The sequence below is a fragment of the Nicotiana sylvestris genome, chromosome 11 (genome assembly GCF_000393655.2).
Source record: "Nicotiana sylvestris chromosome 11, ASM39365v2, whole genome shotgun sequence".
Taxonomy (NCBI): Eukaryota; Viridiplantae; Streptophyta; class Magnoliopsida; order Solanales; family Solanaceae; genus Nicotiana; species Nicotiana sylvestris.
In genome coordinates, this window is record NC_091067.1 from 59,127,751 (window position 1) to 59,150,200 (window position 22,450).

The window sequence follows — 22,450 nt, forward strand, 5'->3', positions numbered from 1 at the left end:
CAGATCTTATTGATTTTTCTTCGTGCTTCATTGTTGTTGGGTTTTCTTTTATGAATCAAGATCTGTAAATGTGTAAATATAGTATTTATATATTGTATATCTATATTTGCTAGAGATGTGATATTATATGATATATTATAGGGATATGATATTATTAGAATATTCTTAGGAGAGATTTTAAGGAGTATGAGCCTAAACTCATGTATATATAATCTTCTTTCCGGGAAAGAGAAAGCAAGTCCAATCCATCTAAAAGTTGTGCAATCTCTAATGTATTATTTTTCCCATTGAAGCAGTGGTAGTACGGTGAATTCTCCTTTTCTTTCTTATTTATGAAGCTTTGAAAAAATTCTATAACCATGATATGATATTGTTCTTAATGTTTAATTCATTCATTTTCCTGAAGTATATCATCATTTCTTAAAAGTAATTAGTATGATTTTCTGGTGAATTTGAATATTATAAGGTTCATCAAGTTGATATAAAATGAAGGCATTCTGCATTGTTCATAATAGGATAATGTGTATGCGCTATATGTAATTACAGATAATTATTGTATTTAAATTTTCAGTCAAATATTTTATAATATCATCTATCATTTATTTTGACTATTTTGATTTCAACAGACTTCCTGTTTGGTTAAAGAACATAGAAAATACTCTTTAGAATATCTACAAATAAATAGTAATAGCTACAACTGTTAAATTTTAGTGAACCCGTGATCTTTGTATGGTAATTATCTTAATTGATTGGATCCATTTGATGCACTATTCTTTAAAATAGAGCACCGGGGACCGAGAACAGCTTCTTTGTAATATAAGATGATATTGATTATCTCCTGAGTTATTTTCTCAATAGTGTACGCATTGAAAGAACATGATTTGAAATGGTATATATGTCTAGAAATAATGTCGAATTGAATTGTACTTTATCTTTACTATGACTTAATTCTCATTTGCTTATTTTCAAACCTTTTTATGCATTTTTTTTTTTTGCTTTTGCAAATAATAGAAGATGTTATTTGTATGATATGCCAGGAATACAATTATTCAGATTTTTTGCTACTTTTCTTTATTTAAAATAGTATTAATTTAACAGTTACAAAATTATTGAACATTTAGAAAAATAAAGATCAAATTACTTTTAAACAAAAATTATTTTGTGTTGTTCTATCATAGCTAAATTTAATGTTATTCTTCTTTTTACCATTTTTTTGCCTTCTCAACCGATTGAATTTTACTGAATCAATGAATTCCTAACTATAAAATAAGAGTGCGAAAACAAATTAAATTTAAGAGTTAAACTAAGTATTGCATAAAGCAACAACGAACTAACATGGTTTAAAAGGTTGAAAGAATAATATATATTTTAGCTTGAGATGAGGAATTATTTTTGATTTGTGAAGAGCAACGATATACAATAAATAATGTTACATATCTCGAATCTCATTAAGTAAAGTCAATAATAAAAACATGTAATAATAAAAGTCCTCTGAGCAACATAGTGAAATGTTAAAAATAGAAAGAAATTTCTCATGTAGAAAGTTTTCAATAATTAAAATCGAATAGAAAAAAATATCGTTAATAGACGTAATACAAAATAAAAAAAATATTAAACTATTAGATAAAAAAGTAAATGAGGAAAACTAATCAAAACATCATAGTATAAAAAAATATACACAATAGAACACAAAAATTTTAAAAATAAAATAAAGTAGGAAATACAAAATTATTATTTATATATTAAATATTCGAAAAACAGTTAACAATATAAGAAACAAAAAAATTTAAAAAATAGGAGAAATAAAAATGTATATCGATATATAAAATGGAATAATGGACAAGGATACAAACCCACTAAGAAAAGCTTTTATATCTATGTAATAACACGAAATAGACAATAATGTAATAAATTAAAATAATAAAGAGAAAAGTTAATTAAAGCTATATAATTAGTTTCCTTTAATTTTATTATTTTATTTTTGGTTACACTGCATTAAAAATATAAAATAACAATTAAAATTTTATTAAAATAATATGATTAATATTTGTTTAATGTTATTCGCGCACGCACCGCGCGGATTCTAACACTAATAAATATTAAAGTGAGTACTTTTTTTTCTTTTCAAAGTGAGTACTTCAATTAATACGGTCACCTAAAATGGAATGGAAAAGTAGATAATCTGACACTCGTCATGAGCCACCAATCGCATCTGATCCACGTGCTGTTGCTTTTCTGTAGTAGATAATCTGACACTCGTGCTGTTGCTTTTCTGTAGTACTCTCTTTAACCTATCTCATCCTTTTAAGGTCACTCATTTCCCTGCTTCCTCCCATATGCTAATTAACATACGTATTTCATCATTTACATGTGAGAATTGATTTTATTGATAATTATAAATATTATTTTAATTATATAAATTTTAATAAATAAAATAAAAAGAAAAACTTTGGCATAACTGGTAAAATTGTTGTCGCGTGATCTGGAGATCACAGGTTCGAGTCGTGGAAACAACCTCTTATAGAAATGCAAGGTAAGACTGCGTACAATAGACTTTTGTGGTTCGGCTCTTCCCCGAATCTCAAACACCGCGCATAGCGGAAGCTTAATGCACCAAGCTGCCCTTTACAACAACAACAACATACCTAGTATTATCTCACACCATGGGATCTGGGAAGAATAGTGCTTACGCAGACCTTACTCCTACCTTGTGAATATAGAGAAACTATTTCCAATAGACCATCGGCTTAGGAACACCTAGCTGCTCTTTAATAAAAATAAATAAATAAATTCAAAAAGTGTAATAAACACAAAAGAACCTTTTTTTTTTAATAACAACATAGATCTCTAAAATAACTCAAAAATCTTATAAGAATACTTTTTTTGTTCTTTTATTCAAACTGTAAGTAAAAGTAGGAGATCATTTTTTTATCTCTTTCTTGCCCGTATAAACCAAGATACGTTAGTAGTAGATATTATACCTCCATCTACATTGACAAAAATATCCCTTTTCCCTTTTGTGTCTAGTATAGTAGTATATGTAACACTATTCCTTCTCCACTTTCCTCACCTCTTTCTTCACCTTCCCCACTAAAATGGAAAAACAACGAAACATGGGTTACCATTCCTCCATACTTGTCCTGCTCCTCTTCCTGTCTGCCGCCTTATCATCGTCGGTGGCGGACATGTCCATCCTAACTTACGATGAAAACCATCACATTCACATGAACAGCCAGTGAACAAACTGGCGTACTGATGCTGAAGTGTTGGCTTTGTACGAGTCGTGGCTAGTCCGGCACGGCAAGTCCTACAACGCTTTAGATGAAAAAGATAAGCGTTTTCAGATCTTTAAGGATAACTTAAAATACATCGATGAACAAAATGCTATGCCCGATCGGACTTACAAGCTGGGTATAACCCGGTTCGCTGATCTGACAAACGAGGAGTACCGGTCCATGTACCTAGGTACTAAGATCGATGGTCCACGTAAGTTGTCTAAGAACCAAAAGTGATCGTTATGCTCCTAAGGCCGGAGATAGCTTGCCGGAGTCAGTTGATTGGAGAGAGAAAGGTGTTCTTGTTGGTGTTAAGGATCAAGGACAGTGTGGTGAGCTTTTGCATTCTTTTTCATTTCAGGAGTTTAACTTTTTTATAATTGGTACATTTTCGTCTGTCTTACCATAGTTTGGGATAACTATTTACCACTTTAATATTCTATTTAGTTAACAAATCAGGTATAAGTTATTCCGGTGTTAATTTTAACATGGGATAACTTGTACCTTATAAAAGGTGGAGTAATTAGCACTTGTATAACTTATATCTTCTTCTTAGAAATTGTGCAATTGTCATTCTTAATACTCCTACAATATACCAAACAATGAATAAACAATAATTCCAGCATAACTAGTCCCAATTTAACTTATACCGGTATAAATCGTATTCCAACCAAACTGACACCTTAAAGTAATTAAAGTATATATATATACTATAAAAGTAGCGCAGAGCAGAACAGATCTAGTAGACAACATCGTACTAGTAATTTTTAATTTCTTGTTAAGTGCGATTAATTAGGTCCGATAAAACTGTCTGCTATTATCTAATATCTCGACCAAAGATAAATGATTTATTTTTGTGATTATTTTCATAGGAGGATATTTTCAATTGAATGGTAGGTGCAGCCAACGCCTTATGTCTTTTCCTCACGTAAAAAAGCACATCTATATCTTCTATATCTATATTATATTAAAAGGAGAATAGTATGCATTGTGGTTAAGCCAATTGGCAAGCTAAAATGAAGCCACTTGGCAAATTGTAGAACAACATTAATTATTAGAAATTATAAATGGAAACATAATTAAAGGAAGTAGTTTAATGAATCTTATACATAATCCAAATATATGTTAGACAAATCTAATCTCTCTCTCTTTATATATACACACACGCACACATATATATATATATATAGATAGATCCACTCATAGATTTTCTTCTAAATTAGCTAGAAATATAGAGGTAAAAAATTAATTAAAAAACTAAAATAGAAAAAAATAAAAAATATAGAAAGACGGAAATTGAGATAACCTATGAATAAGAGGATAAAATCGTAAAATATTTTAAATTTCAAGAATAAAAAAATAATATTTATCGATAATTATTAAAAGGATAATAAGCAAAATATTAAGTCAATTAGTAAGCCGAAAAACTCACATGAAAGTATAATAATATTAAATAATAAATAATTTAATAATTATAAGCAAAGAACAAAAACAATTGTGTAAAATTTAAAAGAATAAGACTTATTTAAGCTTTAGACAAAAAAGAATAAACTAATACTGAGAATTTTATTAAAATAATATAATTTAATATGTTTAAACGAGACAAATCACCACATGACATAGTTAGTAATTTTTAATATTGATAACGAAATGAAATTCAAGTACTAAAATTAACCTATTGGATTATATAAATATAGAAAAAGAAAACAGGTTATCCAATATGAGATTTGCGAAATGGTTTCATGTCTTGCTTCTTAATTAATATCTAATGATTATCTATAAATTTTATCTAGAAGGTTTGTATTTTAAAGTTATTTATACATAATTCAAATAATCCAAATCACAATCCGACATGATTTGTGTCCGCGCATCGCGCGGGTATTAATACTAGTTATATTAAAAGGAGAGTAGTATGCATTGTGGTTAAGCCAAGTGGTAAGCTAAAATGAAGTCACTTGGCAATTTTAGGACAACATTAATAATTAGAAATTATATATAGAAACATAATTAATGGAAGTAGTTTAATGAATCTTATACATAATCTAAATAGATCTTAGACAAATCTAATCTATATATCTATAATTAAATTTATATGTATATTTGTATCTATATCTATATTTATATTTATATTTATATATTGATCTACTCATAGATTTTTTTCTATATTAGCTAGAAATATGGAGGTGAAAAAATAATTAAAAACTATAATAGAAAAAACTAAAAATATATAAAGACGTAAATTGAGAGAACCTATAACTATTTATACTTTGGAGTAAGTTAAAATATAAAATAAAACTAAAATTTACTTAAGATATTAAAAATTTATTGAGTTTAAAAATTAAATAATTTCAAGCAGCAACATAAGATCTTACATAAAATATACAAATTATTTATAAGGTAAGAGAAAAATTAAATAATCAACAAAAGATATTTTAATAACAAGAATAATAAATTCATATTAATATTGATAAATCGTGCAAACGAATATTTTATACGTAAATATTACTATAACATTTAGATATAATGTGTTCGAACAATTAAGAAAATATTTTTCTATGATTATATTTGAATTAAGTTCAGTTAGTTTAAATTTAAAAGCATAACATAATTTTTTGAAAATATGGTCTCATTAAGAAATAGAATGATAAAAATTATTTGAATTTGAGATGAGAAAGTTTTTAAATTTTTATCTATATTATATTATAATGAGTGTGGTAAAAATAGATATTAAATTCAAACAGGCTAATAAAAATACACATGATAATGTAATAATATTAGGTATCGAATAATATAAAGTAAAAAAATAAAGAATAAATAGAGAAAAAATAAAAATTCAGATTTTTTATCATAGGAAAAAGGGTAAAACTTATTTAAATTTGAGATAAGAAAGTTTTTTATATTATACTAAGAAAAGTCATAATATAAGTCCACATAACTCAAGTCTAACAGTTAAAATCAATAACTAAAAAATTGAACAATAAAAAATAAATTAGAGATAATGTACGGACATTTATAAATCATAAGTTTAGAAAATAAAATAAAATAAATATACAATACTTAAAAATATTATTCAATTTTAAATAATTTAATTTTTTCGAGCAATGTTTTTAAAATAAAATAAATATTTATTTCATAATTAAAAAAATTATATATTTATCTTATATTATTAAAGAAAAGTAGTTGATAATGATATTAAATAAATTTACAAGTTAATGAAAAGTCACATAAAATGTAATAAGACTATATATTAGATTAAAAAATAGCAAAATTATGTAAAATTATTAGAAATTTACTATTAGAAATTTAAAGAAAAGACTATTTGAATTTGCGATTAGAAAGTTCTAAAAACTATGACGCGAATGCTCAAATTATGGATAATACCACGAAATTGAAGTCTTACTTATGAAAAATAAAACAATAATAAAAAATAAAAAAATTCAATTACAAAATAAATTTCTAATATAGGTAATTTTACAAAAATTAAATTTGCATCTTAAAACTAAAAAAGAAAGAAAATTATGTAAAGAAATAAAATAACAGTGAAAATATTATACAAAGATATAATATGTTCAAATAATTAAGAAAATATTTTTCTATGATTAATATTTGAATCGAGTGTGTTAGTTTGAGTTTGAATGCATAGCATAATTTTTTAAAAATGCGGTCCATTTTAGAAAATAGAATGATAAGAATTATTTGAATTTGAGATGAGATTTTTTTTAAAAAAAATATTATGTAAAGAACTAAAATGACAGTAAAAATATTACTACAATATTTAAAAATAATGTATTCAAACAATTAAGAAATTTTTTTCTATGATTAAATAAATTTTAAAAATACAAAATAAATTTCTAATATTGGTAATCTTACTAATGAAAATTAAAAATTAAATTGTATCTTATAGCTAAAAAGGAAAGAAAACTTAACTGCATCTAATACAAAATTAATTATAAGAGAATTCAATACATTTGAAAAATGAAAATCAAATAACTTATGTATTAATATTTTAGACTAATTAAAAGTTACAATTTAAAACAAAATATGCCATTATTTTGGCTCTAGGTAAAACATTAATAAAAAAGCTAATTAACATTTGTAGTAGGGAAGAGAATGTACATAAAAAAAAATAGAGGTAGTGTGAGGATACTTATACTTTAAATTAATTTAAAAATAGATAAATAAAATAATAAAATTATATTTAAAAATATTACTGATAAATTTTAGTGATTAAAATATTATGAATAAGAGGATAAAAGCATAAAAATATACCAAATTTCAAGAATAAATATTTATTTTTATTAAATACAATTAGAAGGATAAAAAGCAAGACATTAATTTAATTATAAGCTAATAAAAAATTATATGATAGTATAATAATATTAAATATTAAATAATACAATAACTATAAGAAAAGAAAAAAAACGAATTTATGTAAAAGTGATGTGATGAATAAGATATATTTGACTTCGAGATAAAAATAAAATGATAATAAGAATTTTGTTAAGATAATATGATCCTAATGTGCTCGAACAAGATAGATCACAATATGACATGTTTAGCATTCTTTAATATCGATAACGGAATGAAATACAAGATAGATCACAATATGACATGTTTAGCATTCTTTAATATCGATAACGGAATGAAATACAAGTACCAAAATCAAGGGGTTAGGTTGCTACAATTATATATTAAAAAAATTGGTTGTTCACTACGAGATTTGAAAAATAATTTCATATCATGTTTCATAATTAAATTCTCATGTTATATAATTTTTATCTGAGAGGTTTATATTTTAAGGTTATTTGTACATGATTTAAACAACCTACACCGCAATTTGAAATGATATGTTCGCGCATCGCGTGGGTACTGATACTAGTTATATTAAAAGGAGAGTAGTGAAGCATGTGGTTAAGCCAAGTGACAAGCTAAAAAGAAGTCACTTGGCAATTTAAAGACAACATTAAAAATTTGAATCATAAATGGAAACATAATTAATGGAAGTAGTTAATGAATCTTATACTTAATCTAAATAGATCTTATTATACTTAATCTAAATAGATCTTAGACAAATTTAATCTATATATCTACATTTAAATTTATATTTATAAGTATATTTATATCTATATTGATTCACCCATAGATTTTTTTTTATTAGCTAGAGATATGGAGGTAAAAATTAATTAAAAATTCTAATCGAAAAAAATAAAAAATATATAGAAAGACGTAATTGAGATAACCTACGACTATTTATACATTAGAGTAAGTTAAAATATAAAATAAAATTAAAATTTACTTAAGTTATTAAAGATATATTGAGTTTAAAAATTAAATAAATTCAAGCAGCAAAATAAGATCTTAAATAAAGTATATAAATTATTTATAAGGTAAGAAAAAACTTAAATAATCAGTAAAAAAATATTTTAAAAATAAGAATAATAAAGTCATATTAATATTGATAAATCGGGCAAACGAATATTTTATACGTAAATATTACTACAACATTCAGCTATAATGTGTTCTAACAATTAAGAAAATATTTTTTTATTAATATTTGAATTGAGTACAGTAAGTTTAAGTTTGAAAGTATAACATAATTCTTTAAAAATGTAGTCAAATATAGAAAATAGAATAATAAAACTTATTTGAATTTGAGAAAGTTTTTTAATTTTTATCTATATTATATTAGAATGAATGTAGTAGAAATAAATATTAAATTCAAACAAGCTAATAAAAATCCACATGACAATGTAATAATATTAGGTATTTAATAATATAATATCAAAAATAAATAATAAATAGAGAAAAAATAAAAATTCAGATTTTTTATCATAGAGAAGAAGGGTAAAACTTATTTAAATTTGAGATGGGAAAGTTTTTTATATTATGATAAGAAAATTCATAATATGGATAAGTCCACGTAACTCAAGTCTAATGGATAAAATCAAAAACTAAAAATATTGAATAATAGAAATAAATTAGAGATAATATGAGATATTTATAAATCATAAGTTTAAAAAATAAAATAAATTAAATATACAATGCTTAAAATCTTATTAAAATTTAAATAATTTAAAATTTTCGAGCAATATTTTTAAAACAAAATAAATATTTATTTTATGATTAGAAATTATATATTTATCTATATTATATTAAAGAATAGTAGATTATAATGATATTAAAAAAAATTATAAGTTAATGAAAAGCCACATAAAACGTAATAAGACTATATATTAGATTAAAAATTAGCAAAATTATTAAAAAATTATTATTAGAAATGAAAGGGAAAGGCTATTTGAATTAGAAATTGGAAATTTGTTAAAACTACTATTAGAAGGCCAAACTATGGATAATATCACGAAATTGAAGTCTTATTTATGAAAAAAATATTAAAATAGAAAATAAATTTCTAATATAGGTAATTTTACTAATAAAAATTAAAGATTAAATTTGTATTAAATCTAAAAAAGAAAGAAAATTTACGTAAGAAATAAAATGATAATGAAAATATTACTACAACATTAACATATAATGTGTTCAAACAACAAAGAAAATATTTTTCTATGATTAATATATGAATTGAGTGCAGTTAGTTTAAGTTTGAATATATAGTATAATATTTTAAAAATGCGGTCCAATTTAGAAAATAAGAATGATAAGACAAGAGGGGTTGCTCTGATGGTAAGCAACCTCCACTTCCAACCAAGAGGTTGTGAGTTCGAGTCTCCCCAAGAGCAAGGTGGGAAGTTCTTGGAGGGAAGGATGCCGGGGGTCTATTTGGAAACAGCCTCTCTACCTCAGGGTAGGGGTAAGGTCTGCGTACACACTACCCTCCCCAGACCCCACTAAGTGGGATTATACTGGGTTGTTGTTGTTGTTGTTGTAATGATAAGAATTATTTGAATTTGAGATGAGATTTTTTTTATTTCATAAGTTTTTATTTTTTAAAATATTATGTAAAGAAATAAAATGACAATAAACATATTACTACATATATATAATATGTTCAAACAATTAAGAAATTATTTTTCTATGATTAAAATAAAATTTTAATAATATAAATAACTTTCTAATATAGGTAATTTTACTAATGAAAATTAAAAATTAAATTTGTATCTTAAAGTTAAAAAAAAATAACTGCATCTAATACAAAAATAGTTATAAGAGAACTCAATATATTTGTAACATAATCATCAAATATATGTATTAATATTTTAGACTAATTCAATTTTACAATTTAAAATAAAATATGATATTATTCTGGTTAAAGGTAAAAAATTAATATAAAAATAATTAAAATTTATAGTAGGGAAGAGAATGTAGTAAAACAATAGAGATAGTGTGAGGATACTTATACATTAAATTAATTTAAAAATAAATAAATTAAAAAATTTAATTATATTTAAAAATATTACAATAAGTTTAAATGATTAAAAAAAATTGAATGCATAAAAATATACCAAATTTCAAGAATAAAATATTTATAGTTATTAAAGACTATTAAAAGAATAATAAGAAAGATATTAATTAAGATAATAAAAAATTATATGATAGTAAAATAATTTTAAATAATAAATAATACAATAACTATAAGAAAAAATAAAAAAAAGAATTTGCATAAAAATAATGTGATGAATAAGACATATTTAACTTTTAGATAAAAACAAAGTGATAGTAAGAAGTTTGTTAAAATAATATGATCTAATGTGCTCAAACAAGACAGATCGCAACATGATATGTTTAGTATTCTTTGATACTGACAGCAAAACGAAGTGCAAGTACTAAAATCAAGTAGTTAGGTTGCTACAAATAAAAAACAAAATAGGTTGTGCACTACGAGATTTGAACAATAATTTCATATCCTACTTCATAATTAATATCTAATGTTATATAATTTTTATCTGAGAGGTTTATATTTTAAGGTTATTTGCACATGATTCAAATAACCAACATCACAGTTTAACATGATTTGTGTCCGCGCATCGCGCGGGTACTAATACTAGTTTTTATTAGTATTGGATACCCTCTTCTTTTTTCCTTTTTCTTTTTTTTTTTGGTTCCTGACACTTTTTCCATTTACGATATTTTTAAAAGAAGGAAAAGTAAAACATACTCTATACTAAAGGAAATATCTTAATTTTATCCCTGTTTATGCCAGATGATTTCTTTCCTCAATTGGATTTAAAATGTATTTAATAATTATTTATCTTGTAATACTAAAAAGATCAAATATAAAAAAAATAGTAAAATTAGAATTTCCTAGCCACCCGAACCCATCTCCCAACCCCCACCCTACCACCGAACACTACCCAACCCAAAATAGAAATATTATTTAGAATACTTTTTTTTAATATTGTAGATAGAATATATTTTTTTCCATTTCAATAAAATGAATATTTTTTCTATAATGTAGAAAAAGTATTTTCTTTCATATTAATAAAATAAGTACTTTACTTGCATGATGTAGAAAAAGTATTTTTTTTTTGACAAAATGTGTAATTTCTTTTCATGTTGTACACAAAGTATTTTTTTTTGTTTCAACAAAAAGAGTACTTTCTTTTCATGATGTAGAAAAAGTATTTTCTTTTTTACAAAATGAGTATTTTTTTTCCTGTTGTAGAAAAAGTATTTCTTTTAATGTTATAGCCAAAGTTTCAAAAGTGATCGAAATTTAGCTATTTTCATGTAAAGATAAATTTGAATGAAAACACTATTCAAAATTCGAAAAAATACTCCAGCATATTATGCTGAAACTCCAATCTCTAGTATATTATGCTGGACCGGTATATTATACAGGAGTTCCATTATAATATACTAAAGTATTTTTTCGGATTTTGAATAGTGTTTTTGTTCAGATTTATTTTTACATGAAAAATAGCTAAATTTCGATCACTTTTAAAACTTTAGCTATTTTTGAATGACCACTTGTAAATTTGGCTATTTTTGAATTTCTCCCTAATTTATCCCCCTCTTGTAAGCAAATGTCTCTTAATTCTAACGAAGCTTCAATCTAAAGATAGTGAAGTTAAATTTCAATTCATAACTAAAAGTAGAGGGATAATTTGGTACAAGATCCTCTTACTTTCCTTTTCTTTCGAATTCTCCTCAATTTACTTTGCCGTCATTATTTCACCGATTTTGAACAAACACCTATCCTATAATGTTTAGAGTCTCTGCCTCAACTGCCACGAGGTCATTCCTATGCTGAAAAAAGTGACTCTGATTGTTGCTACGAAGTTCGGTTAATACTCAAGTATCTCCTTTAACTTTGTTTCTTTAAATATTCAAAATAACTAAGCATAGAGTTAGTTGATACTTCATACCTGTCCAATGTACAAATTCAATCACAAATAGTCCTTTCGAACTTTATTTGACTGTGGTTCTCTTATTGTTATAATTTAGAGTCTGTGTGCCTGGCACTTATTGAGGATTTTAGGGATGTAAACTGAACACCCCTACGATTCTCATTTAATTTTTTTTGTTCCCAATTTAATCTACCCTTACATGGTACTCCCTTGTTGTTTATGGTGCTTTTGTTTGTTCTTGAATTTTGGAAACTTAAAAACACGTAATTATTTGTTTCTTGAAATTATTGATATGTATTTAACCAATTGGAGATGAAGCAGGGAGCTGCTGGGCGTTCTCAGCAATTGCTACCGTTGAAGCAGTCAACAAGATTGTGATTGGTGATCTGATCTCACTTTTTGAGCAGGAGTTGGTCGATTGTGATACTATCCATGACTCAGGCTGTAATGGAGGCCTAATGGACTATGCTTTTGATTTCATAATCAATAATGGAGGAATCGACATCGAGGAAGACTACCCTTACAAAGCCATGGGCGGGAGATGCGACCAAAATAGGGTCAGTTTCTCACACTCTTGTTCAACACTATATTCTTAAAGATCAACTAAACACTGCCAATGAAATTAAAGATTTATTAGTCGCTTGCCCCTACTAGTTGATTAATTTGTATCATGCAGAAAAATGCTAAGGTTGTGACAATTGATGGGCATGAAGATGTTCCCGCTTATGATGAAAAGGCCCTACAAAAGGCTGTTGCAAATCAACCCGTCAGTGTTGCCATTGAAGCAGGTGGCAAGGACTTCCAACATTACACCTCGGTAATACTTTTTTGCTTTGTTTTGCCTCTTGATTTTATTTATGGAAAGAAATGCATATGAGCGGATTAGGACCGGAGGATTCATATAGTCCGTCGACTACTACCTTAACTCCATTGGAATTTAGGTATTAATGTATAGAAATACATATGAACGTGTCAAATCTGCAATCATTCAGTCAGCCAGGACTTTACAAGTAAAGGACAACAAAACATGTTACATTATATTGTCTCTCCAATTGGAAACTAGGAAATATGTTACATGACTTGCTATGTTGTCTCTTGAAATATCTGCAGGGTATCTTTACTGGAAAATGTGGAACTGCAGTGGACCATGGAGTAGTTGCTGCTGGATATGGTAGCGAAAATGGTAAGGATTATTGGATTGTTAGGAACTCATGGGGTGCTTCTTGGGGAGAAAAGGGATACCTCAGAATGCAGCGTAACGTTGCCAGTTCTAGTGGCCTGTGTGGAATTGCTATAGAGCCTTCTTACCCTGTAAAGACGGGCCAAAATCCCCCCCAACCCTGGCCCTTCTCCTCCATCTCCGGTGAAGCCGCCCAATACTTGTGATGAATACTATCAATGCCCCGAGAGCACAACCTGCTGTTGCGTCTTAGAGTTCTCTAACTACTGTTATGCTTGGGGATGCTGCCCCTATGAAGGAGCCGTTTGCTGTAAAGACCACAACAGTTGCTGTCCACGTGACTATCCCGTCTACAATGTTAGAGCCGGCACTTGCTCAATCGTAAGTGACGCCCTGTTTGTTATACATTAATAATAGACAATGGTTCCTAAGATTGGTTTAAAGTAGGAAATGATCTTTTGCTTATACAAACTGCATTCTGCATTCTGCATTCTTATTTTTTGGTTGATACAGAGCAAGGACAATCCATTGGGAGTGGAGGCAATGAAGCACATTCTTGCAAAACCCATAGGGGCCTTCAAGAAGAGCAGTTCTTAAGTTCCAAGGCTGGGGGACGAGGAGGTGGCAAAAGCGGCCAATGGAAATCAATTGTAGACGATCTCACTACTATATTGTTTTGAAGACCTCTCATTCCCAGCTAAAGTAATTGAAAGAAATTCATAATCAATGATTACAAAGGTCCTGATGATGATTTGTAAATAGTGTTTCTTTATGGTTTCCACTGTATTAGAACCAAGACTAAAAGGAGATATTAATGTTCCTCTTTGGCTATTTATGTATCTTGTGCATTTCTCAGCATTGATGACTAAAGTTCTGCTTTTGTGGCACACTTTATTGTTCATCTGCTGCTTGTACGCAGCCTTTTAAAAGGCATGTACGGTAAAGTGAGGCGTTTTACATATATCTCACTAAGATGTAAGCCTCGAGACACGGGGCATATGAAACTTTAGTCATCAATGCTGAGAAATAAATGCATATAGGGAAATGCATGAGAATAGCTCAACAATGGAAAGAATAACATATAACAATAACTACAATTAAATGTATATAGGGAAAACCTCGACAATGGAAGTTAGAACATGTAATAACAACTTCAATTAAAGTATGCAAGAACAAACTTGACAACGAAAGATAGAACAAATTATAATAACTTTAATTAAATGCTTTTAAGTAACCTAAGAACCTAAACGGGTCAATTTTTATACATATAAGTCCGTGTAAACATTCGTCATCTCGTGTACACGTCTTTTTCGTAATTCAAATAGTGCAATCAAACTCAATCCTAAAGGATAGCTTTCTCACACAAAGTTAGACAAGATATTTACATCAACTAGGCCAAATTAACACTTAAAATAACTTTTCCCTTAAAATTCGTCTTCGCACGCTCAAATCTAAAAAAATACGACTTAATATCATCAAACAATGCAAGAGAAACCAATTACGATTAAAAAAGTTATGATATTTACACCATTATGCAAAAGTCAACTTCGGGCCCGCCCGATCAAAACCCGAGTCCAAGGGTAGATCTCGACTACCCTTAATCCCACAAGTCCATATATGTAATTTATTTTCAAATCTCAGTCCAATTCGGCTCTCAAATTTCAAAATATATTTTTCAAAACATAGACAAAAATCCTCAAAATTTCTCGTAGATTCTAATGAATTTGATGTTAAATCTCATATATAATCATATAATATAATTATGAATTGATCAAAATCACTTACGCGATGATTGTATGTGAAAATCCCTTCTCCAAATCACCTCCTACCGAGTCTAGGGTTCTAAAATGAGAGAAATAAGATAAAATCACGATTATCCAGCCCTTTTGTTCAGGTGCAGAAGTCGCATTGCGACCATAGGTTCGCAATTGTTAACCCTCGCAATTGCGGCACCTAACAGATTTGAGGAATGTTGCAAATAAGACATTGAATTCGCATTTGCGAAGGCTGCTCCTCTCGCAAATGTGACCATATGATCGCAATTGTGACCATATGATCGCAATTGTGAATCTACCCAGTCCCAGTCGTGCTTCACAATTGTGAGTGAGGCATCGCAATTGCGATACCTGACCCCTACTGTTCACTTTGCAATTACGAGATCGGTGCTCGCAATTGCGATTCAATCAAAACCCCTTCCCAAACCGTACGAGCTTCTTCCAAACCATACGGCTTTCTGGATGTTGATGATGATATCTATACAGATGGATCTTATATATATCATAGAATGAATTACCACATGGGTGGATATATATATATATATATATATATATATATATATATATATATATATATATATATATATATATATATGAATTCAAATATGTCGAATCACTCATGTTTTGATCTTCTACATACTGGGTCTTCCCGTTCCGTCATCTGTCTTTTTTTGTTCTTTATGTAGCATTTAAACCGAATGACTCTACGAAATCACGTCGATACTTCCACATATTATGGGTAACGTCGGAGACATCATAACTAGAGCACCAGCAACCCAAAAGTGAATTCAATCCTATCCGAAACACGTCAGAAACTCACCCGAACCCTTGGGGCTACAAACCAAACATCCACACAAGTCTAAAAATATCATATGAACTCGCTCGCGCGATCAAAATACCAAAATAACTTCTAGAACCATGAATTGGACATCAAAACGCATGAAATTCAAAAGAAAACTCAAGAACCTCTAGAATCACAACCAAGCGTTTGAGTCCTATCAAACCAACTCCGAATGACACCAAATATTGCAGAAAAGTTCCAAATAGCAAAACGGTCCTATTCCAATTCCCAAAATCAAATTTCAAACCCGATAGCCAAAAAGTCATCCTATGGCTAAACTTAGGGAACCTTTTAAACCCCAAATTGCCAACTTTCGGCAAAACAAGTCAAATCAACCTAGGGACCTTTGGATTCAATTTTGGGCATACACCCAATCTAATATTACAATACAAACCTATCACAGCCATCAAAATACCGTTCTGTGGTCGTTTTCATAAAAGTGAAACTTCATTCAATATTTCCAACTTAAGCTTCTAAACCAAAAACCAAAGGGTTCAAAATCAACCCAAAACCTTCCCGGAACGAAACTAACCAACCCCGCAGGTCATAAAATCACAGATACACATACAAAAAGCTTCAAAGAGAGAAATGGGGCTCAAATACATAAAATAACCGGTCGGATCGTTACATAAACGTGAAGGCCAAAATCCCAACCTTAGCTCCTCCTTCGCGAACGCGTCTCCCTCAATGTGAACTCGAAGCACCGCTGCCACAAGCCTTCATGAACGCGGCTCACCCAGCGCAAACAGGAAGAACAAATGATCTCCAGCCAATTTCCTTCTTCGCGAATGCGAGACACCCTTCACGAACGTAATGAACACCAGACACCGGCACATCAGCCAATTCAAACATGCTCCAGGTGGTCTGAAACTCACCCGAGCCACCCGGAACCCCATTCAAATATGCCAACAAGTCCATAAAAACTACTTGGACCTATGAATATCTCTCAAACATATACAAGATCATCACATCTACGAAGTAAAGATCAAACCACAAGTTGAACTCCTCTTAAGTTCAAGAACTTCTAAACTTCCAATCAAGCATTTGATTCATGTCTAAATATTTTGGATTACAAGCAATATTTGGACACAAGTTCCATTCAACAAAACGAAACTATTCCAAATTCCGAACAACAATCTGAGTTCAATATCATCAGAGTCAACTATCAATCAAACTTAAAAACTCTCCAATTTTTAAATTGCCAACTTTCGACAAATAGGCTCAATATTCTGTAGGAGCATCAAAAATCAAATCTGAACATCAAAAATACATACTTCTAAGTCCAAAATAAGCATATGAATCTATTGGAACCATCAAATCCCCAATTCGAGGTCTTTTATTCAAAAGTCAAACCTTGGTTAACTCTTCCAAAATAAAACGAAGTATTCCAAATCATTCTCGAACCCCATAAAAATCAAATCTCCTATCTCCACAAGTCATAAAACATCAAGTACACATAAAACATCAACTTTTTTCATGGTGGGTCCAAGCGGAGCCTCCACTAGTGTGGAAAATAGACAAGAGCGCGAGCAATCACACTAGGTTGGATATCGGTCGGTTCGGTTTGGTTCAATTGTGAATGTTATCGGCTCAGCATATCTGTTATCAATTTATAAATATACTAAATCGATAATCGAACCGATAAGATATCAATTATCGGGTATCGGTTAGTCAATTATCAATCCTTATTAGTGTGGTTATCAATTTACCGATAAGAATAAAAAATATTCAAAAAATTAATATTTTTATTACAGAAATCGTGATCATATTGTTAAGAGAAAGAAATTGAATTTTTAAAGAGGGATTAAATTTCAACTTTAAAAAAAGAAAACTTTATTTACATTTGAAAATATCCAATGAATGATCTCAATATTCAAAGTTATAAGTGTCCTATTTCAGATTTTTAATAGTTAAACCATAATAAATAAGTCTAAAGCATAATAAATAAAATCTCAAAGTAGCAGATAATAGCATAATTTGCGGAATACAACCCAACACAACCCGATATCGGGGTGTCACTAGTCATGCGTATCTATCAGCCCTAATACAAGTCTGAAAAGTCTATAAGCGATAACAAAATGTTTGATAAAGAGATAGAAATGATAAAGGGGGAGAAACACGGGACTGCGGACGGCAAATAGCTACCTCGTGGACTCCGAAATCTGCCGGGAACTCTCAACTCGCACTGGCAGGATCTGCAATGCCTGAATCTTCACACAAGGTGTAGGGAGTAAAGTGAGTACTCCAACTCAGTATAAATAAAGTCTGAAAGCAGAAAATCACGTAAGGCACAACACATGGTATAATGAAGCAGTAAAATCGGACAAAAATAGTGAATCAGTAAAGATACGAATAATCATTTAAGTTCAGTTTAAACTTCGGGAAAATACTTTTTCAACAATTAAACAGATAATGGCAGGCAATTAAGAAAGATAAACACATAAAGGTTCGCCCCTCAGCACAGTGTCAACAAATCTGCCCCTCGGGCAATATCTCACAACAATACCAGCCCCTCGGGCTATATCTCACATCATAATAGGTACCCGCGCTCACTGGGGGTGTGCAGACTCTTGGAGGGGCCCCTTTCGGCACAAGCACAATATCAAGCCATCCCGTGGCATCATCACTAGGCTCTCGGCCTCATATCAATCAAGCTACCTCGTGGCGTACATATCTCAGGCCCTCGGCCTCATAATCATAACCAAATGTTTCCTCACAACATAGGCCCTCGGCATTACTCAGTCAAAATCCTCACAAGCCACTCAGGCAATAGTAAAACATGATTCTTAGCCCAATTATCATTTAAAAGATGATTTAAGTGTTAAAACAGAGTAAACATGGCTGAGTACGAAAACACTGAAATATAACATGACTGAGTTCAAGTATAAAGTCAAAACAGTGAGGAAATATCAATAAAAGTCCCCGAAGGGTTCAAATAGTTGGCACGAGAACCAAATAAGGCATTCAGCCCAAATAATGATGATAGCAAATAGATTTCGATCAAATACGCGGTAAACTAATCATTCGGGACGGACTAAGTCACAATCCCCAACAGTGCGCGACCCCAAACTCGTCATCAAGCGTGTGCGTAACCTCAATATAGCACAACGATGTGCAGATCTGGGGTTTCATACCCTCAGAACATCATTTACAATTATTACTCACGTCAATCCGGTCAAATCTCTAGTCCGCGACGCCTTAGCCCCTCGAATTGACCTCCACTCGCGTCGAATCTATCCAAAATTAGAATCACAGCATCAAAATATGCTAAGAGAACGAAGACCAAGCGAAAATAAGCAATATACGATACTAATCCCGAAATTACCAAAACCCGACCCCTGGGTCAACGTCTCGGATTTCGATAAAGTTCACATCAATAGGTTCCTTATCTCCCCACGAGTTCATACATACCAAAAGCATCAAAATCCATCCACAAATGACCCCTCAAATCCCAATTTCTAGGTCTCCAATTTCAAGCCCTAGTTCTTCAATTTTAGGCTTAGATTCCATGATTTATTAGGTAGATTTCACATTAGAATCGAGTTTTAAGTCCATGAATTTTACCTCCAAGTGATTCCCCTTGAATACCTCTTCAAAAAGCTCCAACAACGACCAACAATAGAAGAAATAAACCCCAAAATCGCGGACAAGACGACTATTCAAACCTTCTGCCCAGGCCTGAAATTCTTCTTCGCGAATGCGGTCAAAGCCTCGCGTTTGTGAAGCACAAAATAACTTTGACCAAAATTTCCTCTTCGCGATCGCGAACGCGATGCTTTCTCAGACTAAACCTTCGCGATCGCGTTCCACATCTCGCGAACGCGATGAATAAATTTCCCTGAAGCTCAGCTGCCCATTTTCTTCTACGCGAACATGACACCACTCCGCGAACGCGATGCACAATTACTCAGCCCTTCGCGAATGAGGAGTCTTCCTCGCGAACGCGAAGGCTTAAATCCTAGCTTCCTCAACTGACCCTTCGCGAACGCGAGGACCCACTCGCGAATGCAGAGGTCATTTCTCTGCAGCACTGACCTGCAATTTTTTGCAACTCCAAACATTATAAAATGGTCCGATTGACCACCCGATACTCACCCGAGGCCCCTGGGACCTCAACCAAACATACCAACATATCCCATAACCTCATTCAAACTTGTTCCAACCTTCGAAACGCTCAAAACACCAAATTCGCATCGGATTCAAGCCTAAGAATTCCAAAATCTTCTAAATTACGCTTTTGATCAAAATCCAACCAAACCACATCCGAATGACCTGAAATTTTGCGCACACATCCCAAATGACACAACAGAACTACTGCAACTCTCTAAATTCCATTCCAACCCCTATATCAAAATCTCACCTACCAACCGGAAATCGCCAAAATATCAACTTCGCCAATTCAAGCCTAAATCTACTCTGAACCTCTAAAACTCATTCCGATCATGCTCCTAAGTCCCAAATATCCTCCCGAAGCTATCCGAACCATCGGAACTCACATTCGAGCCCTCTAACATATAAGTCAACATTCAGTTGACTTTTCCAACTTAAGCTTCCTCAAAAGAGACTAAGTGTCTCCTACCTTACCAAATCCTCTCCGAACCCGAGCCAACCAACCCGATCATACATAGAACCAATAGACAAAGCAATAAGAAGCAGAAATGGGCAAAACGGAGCGGTAACTCATGAAACGACTGGCCGGGTCATCACATCCTTCCCAACTTAAACAAACGTTTGTCCTCGAACGAGTCAAGAAACATACTTGAAGCCTCAAACATGTGAGGATATCTGCTCCGTATCTCCCGCTCGGTCTCCCAGGTAGCCTCCTCCACGGGCCGAACTCTCTACTACACTTTCACTGAAGCTATATCCTTTGACCTCAACTTTCGAACCCGACGCTCCAAAATAGCTGCTGGCTCTACATCATAAGTCAAATCACCATCCAACTGAACCGTGCTAAAATCCAGAACATGAGACAGATCCCCAATATACTTCCGGAGCATAGAAACATGAAATACCTGATGCACACTCAACAATCTAGGTGGCAAAGCAAGCTCATAAGCTACCTCTCCAATCCTCTGAAGCACCTCAAAAGGTCCAATGAACCGAAGACTCAATTTACCTTTCTTCCCAAATCACCCTTCATAGGAGAAACCTTCAATAGAACCTTCTCACCAATCATGTAGGACACATCTCGAACCTTCCTGTCATCATAACTCTTTTGCCTCGACTACGCGGCACGAAGTTTCTCCTGAATCACCTTCACCTTTTCTAAAGCATCCTGCACTAAATCTGTCCCCAATAGCCTAGCCTCACCCGGCTCGAACCAACCAACTAGAGACCTACACTGCCTCCCATACAAAGCCTCATATGGATCCATCTGAATACTCGACTAGTAGCTATTGTTATAAGCAAATTCTGCAAGTGGTAGAAACTGATCTCATGACCCTTCGAAATCAATGACACAAGCACGCAACATGTCCTCCAATATCTGAATAGTGCGTTCGGACTGCCCGTCCGTCTGAGGGTGAAAAGCTATGCTCAACTCAACCTGAGTACCCAACTCTCGCTGCACAAATCTCCAAAACTGTGAAATAAACTGAGTGCCCCTATCTGAAATGATGGAAACTAGGACACCATGCAAACGAACAATCTCCCGGATATAGATCTCTGCCAACCGCTTTGAATAATAGGTAGTACACACAGGAATGAAGTGCGCGAACTTGGTCAGCCGATCCACAATCACCCAAATAGCATCGAACTTCTTCAAAGCCCGTGGAAGTCCAACTACAAAGTCCATAGTGATCCTCTCCCACTTCCATTCTGGAATATCCATCCGCTGAAGCAAGCCACCCAGTCTCTGATGCTCATATTTCACCTGCTGACAATTGAGACACCGAGCTACAAATCCCACAAGGTTTTTCTTCATTTTTCTCCACCAATAATGCTGCCTCAAATTCTGATACATCTTCGCGGCATCCGGATGAATGGAATACCGCAAGCTATGTGCCTTCTCCAGAATCAACTCCCGAAGCCCATCCACATTGGGCACACAAATCCGGCCCTGCATCCTAAAT

General features: G+C 31.3%; 1 pseudogene; it reads left to right on the forward strand.

Moving 5' to 3' along the window:
* The first annotated feature begins 3,004 nt into the window (after nt 1–3,004).
* Nucleotides 3,005–14,593, forward strand: LOC104221575 (low-temperature-induced cysteine proteinase-like; annotated as a pseudogene).
* The last annotated feature ends 7,857 nt before the right edge of the window (nt 14,594–22,450 follow it).